The sequence below is a fragment of the Aptenodytes patagonicus genome, chromosome 4 (assembly GCF_965638725.1).
Source record: "Aptenodytes patagonicus chromosome 4, bAptPat1.pri.cur, whole genome shotgun sequence".
NCBI lineage: Eukaryota > Metazoa > Chordata > Aves > Sphenisciformes > Spheniscidae > Aptenodytes > Aptenodytes patagonicus.
In genome coordinates this window covers 50,481,586-50,492,072 of record NC_134952.1, presented here as the reverse complement: position 1 = coordinate 50,492,072, position 10,487 = coordinate 50,481,586, and the positions used below count along the sequence as shown (strand labels likewise).

Genomic DNA, 10,487 nt, shown 5'->3' with positions numbered 1-10,487 from the left:
TGGATCCTTTTCATGCAATTTATCTTTCCTTCCTGACTGGCAGATGGGGCTCTCTACGCATACTTCTGTTTCTCCCTTTCTCTGTTGTCTCTTCTCTTGTGCCTAGAAACCCTTGTCGCAGGTCAGGGTGGTGTGAGCTAGCTGCTTAGCTGCTGTACAGAATCAGGGGAAAAAAGGGCCCTGCCTGAAAGGCCTGACGAGTGATTTGTGTGAATCTCATCAAATCCAGCCTCTAGTTCAGTTGTTCCTCAGTGCTGATGGAAATAACTTCTCATTTACGTGGACAGAATTGAGATGACAATCAGACTCAAAGTTGCCATTTGAAAACATGTAGGGTTTGTCCCTCGGACATGATGTATACCTAGCTGCTAAGAAAAGTCACCCTGGGGTGTTCCTGGGTACTGACATAGGCTAGTTGTGGAAGCAGTTCATACTGAGGTGACTCCAGTATCTCTGCCATGTCTTGCATTGTGCCACAGCTTCAAAGCACTGGGCAACAAGAAACCTGAAAGTTTTTAGAGAGCTAGTGAAATTAAACAAAGTCCCCTAAAAAGTGGAGAAAAAAGTCTCTGGTAAGGCAATTGATTAGATTAACAACCTGGCCATGTTTCTTCATTCTCTTTCTAGGCAGGGAACGAAGAAAAGACATAGACTTTTATTCCAGAAAAAGTCACTCTCCAGTGAGACAAACTCACCCAAACTTGGCTGGTGACAGAAGGCAGGGAAGGGTAATTGATGAACCATCATGCAGATGTTTACAGAGCTGTTAAGATTTATGTGTGAAGATTTTTCAGCCCTGAAGATGCAGTGTTTTTTGTAAGGAAGAAACTGACAGGTCAGTGGGAGATAACCTTCTCAATTTCTCTTCCTGTCAGTGTAAGCTGGTTTCAGACCTAAGAGTAAACTGTAAATTATTCAGCTGCAGTTCTTGGGTGGTACAGTACTTGGTGCAATAGACTAGGCCATTTTTTCTACATGATTTTTTTTGCTAGAAATAACATGTCCAAGTCCATGGCTGGACAGATACAGGAAGATAAAATCATCATGTGCAGTAAATATGGCATGAGTCCTGGGATATACCATTTAAATATTTTGGTGTTGAGCAATTATAGTGTTCATGTTGATTAATTTGATGTTTTGTGTCTATGTGTTTGAGATTCCTGATAGCACTGCTAGCGACTCTAGTATCTAAAGATGCAAAGAGTCAGCATGAGCTTTCAAGTATCAGGCACTACAGCTAGGGGATGTTTATGGCTTTCCTCCTCTGAAGGCAATAAAAGCTTTGAAGAAACAGTTTGTATGGAGCTGTCAAATAAAAGATAATGGAGTAAAAGGTTGTTTTACTTTCTGTGAATGTGGAAAAAAGTGAAGAGTGCTGTATTTTTAGGATACTAGAGAGACACAGTTGATAAGGTCTCAGTGTTTTAAATTAGTCTGGTGCTGAATATGTACCAGCTAAGTAAGGAAAAAGATACTGTCTGTACTGGAGAAGAAAATTAAGCAACTCTTTAAATCAAACTTCAGTGAATTTCTACGAAGTAGTTACCTTACGTACCTACTAAATCACTTTAATTCTTGACAGATAATGTTGTACTAAAGGAAATAAAGTGGGATTATGATGGGGTTTGGAGGCTATATACTTTGTGAGAAATCAGACTATTAGGATAAATTTTTCCACTTGGCTTAACCTGTTGCGCTGCTGGGCTCCTGTCATTAGAGACTGAGGCAGACCAGAGTCCCTCACCGAGTTGCCATCTTGTTCCACCCGAAATGTGCCCTGCTTTTGTATCCTCATTCTGCTAAGCTATCCTATAGCTATTTATTTCAAGGCCTTTCCCTTCCTTAGACAAAAGCAGGCTTGTGAAGTTGACCAAAAGTGGAGGGAAAACTTCTTGACGTTATGTCATTATCCCAGTTTTTAATGACACATGGCCATCTTGAGACATTTTGTCACTTCTGTACTGCTTTTTAAGGTCACTACTTAACCAAGATAAGCTAATATATTAATTGAGTAGATGTTCTGACACCCAGATCAGCTTGCAGGATTCATAAATTATCAGAGGACAGGTCCAAATCTGTATGAAAAAGTCAGAGATTAATTGCGAAGATGAAGCACAATATAGTATTACACAGTACAAGCCAAAGCAAGGTGAGGTGCTGAGAGTTAGGCAGGGCTTTTACATCAGCAGTGAAACTGCCCACAGTGCAAGTGAGAGGACTTGCTGAGAAAGCAGTAGTATGCAAATGCTTTTCTTGCCCACAGTTTGCAACTTCTTGCTCAAGTCTTACTCCCCCCCCCCGGACAGTCATTTAAAAGAAAAAAAAAGTTTGACCCAGCTTTGGGGGGATCTTAATTTTTAGCCTTTTTTTGATTGCTTGTAACTGATGTTTCTATGCAGATCTCTTATAATGGCACACTGGTTGCACACCTTGTGCAGCTGATGGGGTGTGGCTAACTACCTACTTTCAGACCAACTTTGTTCAAATTATCTAGGGAATGGACTGCTGAATGGAGGCTTTTTGCTGTGTGAAGAGCAGTGGGTTGCATTTTGATGTTAATAACCTGTTCTGTTAAATTTGAAGGCAGGAGTTGAAGAGGAAAAAATGTGGTAGAAGGCTCAGCAATGATGTTTAGCTGTTGTGGGATTCATACAGGCAGAGAGCTCTGGCTGTATGGATCAGGCTGAAGGCCTAGATAACTTTTGGCCTTTCTTATAGGCTGTGTTCCCCTTTTCACTCTTTCTGTTTCAGTCTTTCTTATTTATTTTGTTTATTGCCAGCTAACAATTCTCACTTGTTATATAATGTTGAATGCAGATTGTTTGAACCAAGATCTGTGTCTTGACTTGTTTTTATGAGGTATCTGGTACATAAAGTAATTAACAATTAAACTGACAACTCACATAGAGAAGTCCTCCTGGCGTAAAGACATAATGCAAATGTTAATAGCTCTTATTTCAAAAGCAGTGTTGTCTTAAGCCATAATAGGGAGTAGATATCATTTAGGATACCTGAGTAGGTTACTCAGACTTGGGAAGAATTCTGAAAGTGAGTTCAACTTAAAAAGCACAATGCTATGCGTGATGAAGGACCTGGGTACATGAAAGCTAAGCGTTGCACACCTGGCCCTTCAGGGTGGAAACTTCTGCCTCTGATTCTTGCACTTGGGTAACTATGTAGATCAGCAAGTCTCTTCCTGGACGTATCATTGCAACGTGCAAATAGGTGCCTATGGGATGGGAATTTACAGAATGCTGCAAATGAATGATTTTTTGTCTGAGCTGCTAATGCAGCCGTTTCAGTATGGTGAACGGTTGGATTGTAAGCCTTTTGGGGCAGAGAATGTTTTCTTGTTTAAGAGGCTCCAGTGTTCTTCAAGGCCCCATAGTCCTATTGAAGAGTAACCTACAACATGCAGTTTGGCTGCTTTTGTGGCAATGCCACACTTGGAATTAGGATTTGGTGGTGGAGGGGAAGAAGTAGGTGAAGCACTAATGGCTTACTTCTGACATGTGACCTAGTTTAGCTACTGGTGATGTTGATAAACAGGGAAAAATGCATGCAGAAACCTTTCTTCCTCTCTGTCTATAAATATATATAACATACGAGGTATATTTCTGCATGCTTTTTTTAAATTCTCTGCAGCACTCTCTCCTCTGTGAGCATATAGGATTATGCATTAAGACAGAATTAATCCCTCATTGCGAAACACACAGGCTCAGCATTTGCCACGGCTTTGCTCTAAGAAAGGGATTCAGACATTGTGGTCTCCATCAAATAACGGCAGATTCTTGGCAGAACCTTCTTCCATTTGTTTCTGCAAGTGAAACAGTTAATAAATCAGTTATGCATCATTGCTGGATTAGCAATCACACCCCCAAATGCTAATAAGCGTTCTCACTCTTTCTCCCGAAGATTACCCTTAAATCCTATCAAAGGACAAGATGCCTTTTGCCTTGCCTGGCATTAGCACCCTAGTGACCTACAGCCAAAGTCAATAGTCAGTAAACTAATTCTCTGACATGGTGAAAGAACAGTGTGCCTTAACCAGATCCACTGTTTCTTAAGATGGTTTTAGTTTCTCTAGTCAATGCCTCCCCTTTTTATTTTTTCCTTTGTTTTGTTTTTTTTTTCCACCTCAGCCAGTCTGGCCACATAAACTGAAGCTGAACCAGAAGGAAGTTTGCCACAATGAATCACTCAAGAGTCTGTTGGGGGGTCGCACAGGCTGGGGGAGTTCTGCAAGGCTGAAGACTGCAGAGGAGCTGGAACCAAGAAAATGAGGAGAAGGTAGGTGCTTAACAAGTTCTTTCTTTCTTGTTAATAGAGCAGATGAGCTTATTTACCTCTTGTCTGCAGCTGAATGTGGTCTGTAAAACTGCCTGCTTCTCTTGGTCTGAAAGCAGAGAAAAAGCACTAGAGACAGGTCATGAATTGATGAGAGAATTCATGGTCTGTGAGCTCTCCTTGGCTGCAGTTTCAAAGGAGGGTTGCTTAAAGCTGGATGTTGGGCATATGAAATATTATAACAGTTACCTTGGTTTTGCAATGCTCACCAATGAAATGGCTTGGCTCAGCAAGGACTCCTTACTTTACCTTGTAACTACTTTGTGTTTACTTTCATGGTGTTCGTTATTGCTGGGATTCACTTACAAAAACACAGGAGTATTTTATATGCAGAAAACATACAAAAAGTAAGATTACACTTAAGTTATCACATGTTTCATTTTTAAGGAGCAGATATTTTAAAAATAATTGGGTTAGAAACCTACAAGATATATATACTAAAATATTTTGAATAGTAGTTTATATTCTTATAGTTTCATTATGTTTTACTGCATGGAGGATTCATGTTAATGTATCTGTTAAACATTTTTCTCACAGCCTTATAATTTTTTTGCTAATCTGTTATTAGATTTAAAGGATGGTCTGGAGATTTTAAATCTTCTTAGTACGCAGACAAAGGTAACAGGATATAAACTGAAAGGTATAAACAGCGTTTAAACTTTATCTTGAACACATAACCAATGATGCATGATTGTGTAAGTAACTTTTTCAAGCGCTTCCCAGTAAATATGCAACCACAGTATGTTTGCAGAGATGTACTTTCTGATATGATCAGCATGGTTATCTTTTGGAGTGAACTGTTAGATAAATAAATGGGCTAGCGTTCAGATCAGGGCTCATTGTGTCTGGCTCTAAGGCGTCAGACTGTTTCATTCAGAACTATTATTTCCTTGAATCATAGAATGAAGTCTTCACCAAAGTTTTAGTTTATAATGTTTCTTTTCTAGAGACTGCAAACAAAAATGGTGGAGGGGGGGAATGTGTGTGGGGCCAAAGTGAGAGAGCAAAGACCAGTGCAAATGGGCAAAGAAGAGAGGTTAAATGTTTGAGCGTAGAACTGAAAAGTGGAAAAAATTATTTGAGTTAAATGGAAAAACTATGTGTAGGGAGAGCAAAAATGTAAAAAGCAAAATCTGGCAGGTACCCAGACTGAAACCAAACTTTGGTTTGTACCAACTACTCCCTTGGTACTACTTCCAAATGAAGACCTAAATGGGCCAACTCACTACTGTTTAGTCCTCCACCCTTCCATGATACTTACTCCTCTGTGGACAAAGTCTCAGCTCACAGACCACTTCTATCTAAATGTAAAAGAACAGATACTTTTAATTGAAAACTCAGGTTATGGGCTCATCATTGTGAATGGAGTATTTCAGTGGCTTTCAAACCACCTCTTCCCTTTCTGGTTTTCAAACTACGTTTTTCTGGCTGCTTAAAACTCTGCTTCTTGGTGAGTTCACTGACAAAGTTGCTGCCTAGCTGTGACTGTTGGTCTCCCAGCAGACTATGCACATGGTCCCCACTGCTGTCATGCCAAGCAAAAAACATGGCACAGGAACCAGAGGGCCCACATGATGTTTCTGTAATACTGGGTTGCCTTCTTGCAGCCTCAGATCACTTGCTGTGTGAAATTTCATTTATTCTCTTTGGGTTTCAGCTTCTCCTCGAATGTGGTTAATAAAGTTTTGCTCGCTATATAAAAAATGTGGAGGAAAACCAGTGCAAGTGCAAATATGATTATATAGCAGTTACTTGGGAAATGGTGTAACTATTTTAGATTAAACACAATTAAGAAAATGGAAAGGCCTTAGGACTTTACACTGATAATTTTCAGTCTTCCTTTAAAGCTATGAAACCCTGTAGTGTTCAGGGCCTTTGAATTTTTTATCCTCCCCCCCCCCAAGATTAAAACTGCTTGGCTTATTTTAAAACAAAAGGGAAATTACAACATTTTTTTGGTAGCATACCACTACCTTACACTTGTCTTTTTAAAAAGGAAGAAATTAGATGTGCTGTGTAAACATTTGCATCTTAGCTTTTAATATGGCATGCAAACCTAGTGTGATGTAAGGAAAGGTTGTTCAGAGAATAGTAGACTCTAAGCCCTGTGGCCACCAGGAAAATCTGAATTCAGTTCCTGCTTTGCCACGCACTTTTTTTTGTATCACCTTGGGCAAGGTGCTTTGTCAATAAGGTCTCTCAAGACCTAGGCTACCTCTCTACATAGGGGCATTGCAATGATGAGTACGTAAGGGACAGTGAGCTGCTTCAGTATTGCTTTGATAGGAACCATGTGAGTACCTACAATGGTCACCCCTCTCCCTGCAGCAGGCCCTGCCCTGAGGAAAGTAGCTTCATATCTGAATAGATGATGAGTAATATTTAGCATTGTGGGTTGGTCCCCAGGCTAGTATTCAGTGGGCAACAGGAAGTCGTGTGTCCACAAAGAACCAAATGTGGAATGCTGAGCCATATTGCCAAGCTGGAGAAAGATGCAGTGCTTCCATCTTGTGACATAATGTGTAACTCCATTATGTTTCTTCATCTTCCTCAGCGCAGCCTCAGGACACTAGAATCCTGAGCCATGACTAGGTTTTAGAGGTGCTGCAGTAATACAGTAGTGTTTACTACTGCTACCACTAACCAGCTTGATTTTGTTTTAATAGCGGTCTTCTCTGCAAAACCACAAGCCCAAGTTAATTACACAAGGCAGGGGAATGTGGAATTATTACAATAATTAGACCAGAACAGCAGCCTTGGTCCAGAAAAACAGCTTAAGCACAACTGTGCTGGAGAAAGTTCAGTCCAGCTCAATTAGGACCAAATGTTAAGATCACAGCCAGCTCCTGAACTGTCTTTTTAAAACTGCCTCTCCTACTGGCTACTGTTGTCCGAAGAGCTGCGCTGCCTCTGCTTGATAGCACCTCCTTTTCCTCTCCTGCCCAGCCAAGCTGAGACCAGCAGCTCCCACCTAATGGTGACTCTGCCCTCTGCACCTGCCCTGGCCTGGGAAGTCGGAGATTATAAACCTCCTTCCATGCTCTTGAGAGAATTTCCCATCTAATGTGTGCTTGCATGCTGATTTCTTTGGATCAACATGGGTAGAGGAAAATATATGTATGCCTGTCATTGGGGTTAGTAGTTACAGTTTATTTATGGCACCTTCTAGTTCTTGAAATTCTCTGGGACTAATGGATATCTTATGTTCCAATAATATTTAAGTTAGCTCTATCTGCAGAAGCTGATTTTCCAGTTTTTCTCCTCCACCTGTTATGAGTACTGACCTGACAGCTTTGCTCTGACAAGTAAGAGACCTACTGGATTTTACACCTGCTGCTCCCTCACCTGTTTAGAAGCTGGTCTGGATATGACTGCTATTACACTGCCATAGCTAATGACTCCTCACAGGGCTGAGGTCAGGCTTTTGAAGCAAATAAAATTTGTAGTCACCCAAGTTAGATCAATCAGAACGGAAATCTTTAACTTCAGTTGTTCTAAAGATCAGTACAGGATTAGTATTGATGAAATGTTGTAATCCCCGATTTCTTAAATCTCCTAAGAGCAGGTTGCATCCACAGTGGCATCTCCTCGGTCTCAAACAGCTGTGAGACAGCAATTCTTGTGCTTTAATGTGAGTCAATACTCACTAGGGAAGGACAGTGATATCCCCTTTCCTGAATGGATGCTAACTTCAAAGAAATGGGCACTGCCCAGCTGTCCACAGCCTGTGGACTCCAGAAACAATTTATCGGTTTGATAGTGATAGGAGCAGAGGAAGGTGATATAAGGCTGAAGAGGAAAAAGACCAAAAGGAAAAAAGAGAGGGAACGACTTGACAACTGCATGGAGATGAGGAAGGATGCCCGAGGGAAAGAAGTAAGCAATGTGGATGTATTCTTTACGAAATGGGATAGATGCGATTAAAGAAACCCTAGGAAAGTAATAGTGAGGAAATGTAAAACATGGTCATGTGTAGTAAATATGAGCATGGAAGAGAGAGGACCTGAGAGGAAAAAGAGAGCAACAAAGAGAATATGAAAAAGGTCTTGCTGACCTGACAGAACAATGCCCCTGGAGAAGAAAAATGCAAAACTAAAGAATTTAGTATTATGACAAGCCTGAGGTGAAACACAAGCCCTGGCAACAAGGGAAATGAAGCTCTTTGGAAGAAGGAAAAAAAGTAGAATACAAACTACACACATTTAGAGTTAATTTTAAGTCTTATTCTATTGAAAGTTGGTTGATCAGGTATTATGCTAAAATACTTACATTTTCTTCTCCTGAGTAGAAAAATCACTGAGAAGTTTGAAGTACTGTAATTTTTTAATAGCCTTTTCTACAAAAGGTCTCATGTTTTCACTACCACCGCTGGATGGTATGGTGAATGACTGAGAGAGCCTGCCACCCAAGGACTTTAATTTTTAGCAGGTCTAGCTTCCTCGATATGGGTATGCCTGCAGCGTGACACAGAGAGGAGAGAGATGCCCCAAGATGGCTTAAGGCAGGCTGAATGTAGCTACTGTCACACTGTGGTTGAAGCAGCACAAGCCTCAGTGTGGCCTGCATGTGTCTGAGTAATGTTTGAGAGCTGAAACCTATGCTGTTGTCATTACTCTTCTTTCATGTGTACATCAATGGCAGTCAGGTGCAGGACTGTAGTGCAGATGTCAGGATTGAACTTCATAAATGCGAGAATGATGTCAACGTTTATAAAAAATGCACTAATCAACACATTTGATGTTCTGTGTGGTTGCTTCTGCTTTTCTACCTGCTGACACAGCTTTGTGTCTCACTAGTCCTGGCTACTGCTAGGAAACTATGTGCCAAAAGAAAATACCCCATTTTAGCAGGGCTGACTACTGAGGGAAACCTGAGCTCCTGAAAGCCTTCATTCACTTTAAATGGAAAACATAATGTGGGCAGTCTGATTTTTGCTGGCAGGAACAAGAATACAGTCAGGTGTTCATCTTATCCTCTAGCACAGTGAAGGTCATAAAAAGGACATTTTTGGAAATGGTTTCCTCTGTCTGTAGCTGAAGAATGATGTTTCTTGTAGAAGAGGAGTGACTTTATTCAGCTAAGTTTTTGCTGAGACCAAAAGATTAATCTTCAGGTAGCTCAAACCTCTTAGCATAATCGATTCTAAAAATATCTGTTCAGAACAAGACTTGGAATATAACTTAATATTGTTTCAAGTAAAAGGGGTAAAGCTCCAGTCTAGTCGTTCATGGATATAGTAAGTGGTGTGTATTTGTTTTACCTTTTAAAGTAACTTTTTCTTAGAGTATCTTATCCCAAACTCTGTAATGCACCTGATTTATGCAAAGTAGCTTACATATGTGCCAGTGGAGAACTTCAGCTGTTATTCTGAGTTCTTTGTCTTCTCAGTATGTGTTAGCTCTTGTATCCCCACTCAAAACACTTACTTATCCCTGTTCCTGAAAGTAGAAAACCATCACCCTGTGTCCTCTTACCTTGTTTATAAACTTTTATTTTTGAAGCCCAGGTGAAGAAAAGAAAACAAAAGGATCAGAGAGCAAAACAGAAGTTATTAGATGATTGAAAGAATATATATACAAGGTGACAAAGAATGCAGGCAAAATAAAACCCATCAGTCAAAACTGTAAATTTTCTAGGCTTAAAATATTCCTGAAAAGTTACAAAGAGAGGAGTACACAAAAGCAACTTTTATTTGTTTCAGGTCTTTGGAAAATTTTATTACTAGCCTTAAGGGTCATTGCTGCAAGTTCAACCAAGTTAGAGAAAGTGTTATTTGTTCCTATTTGTAACAAACCACATTTGATGAGACTCTGGAGTACTGTCCTCATAATAATCCCCTTGTGTATTATTCTTGTTGTATTTCTACACAATAGCTCTTTAATGTGTTGTCATGCCAACATATGCCTTTCTATTGAGAAGTTTTCCACATACAAATTATTCTTGCTACTTTTGTTGGACAAACAAGCTATGTGGTATAGCTTGTTTCATTTACTCATTTACACTTTCTCTGGAGGAGAAACATCTTAGAGTTATGGAGTTTGACTCTACTACTGACCTCTGTGTGTGACTGTGGTCTTAGAGACATAGGACTATCTATTCAAAAGTGTTCTTCAGATCTGGGTATTTAACTTGAAGTGTTA

General features: G+C 40.1%; 1 protein-coding gene across 1 annotated transcript in view; it reads left to right on the top strand.

The window, feature by feature from the left end:
* Nucleotides 1–4,273: 4,273 nt before the first annotated feature.
* Nucleotides 4,274–10,487, top strand: part of TRIM2 (tripartite motif containing 2) — a 120,244-nt gene continuing 114,030 nt past the window's right edge. Inside the window, exon 1 of the mRNA XM_076336674.1 lies at nucleotides 4,274–4,290. The gene's annotated coding sequence lies outside the window, so the exon portion shown is untranslated. The remainder of the gene's footprint in view (nucleotides 4,291–10,487) is intronic.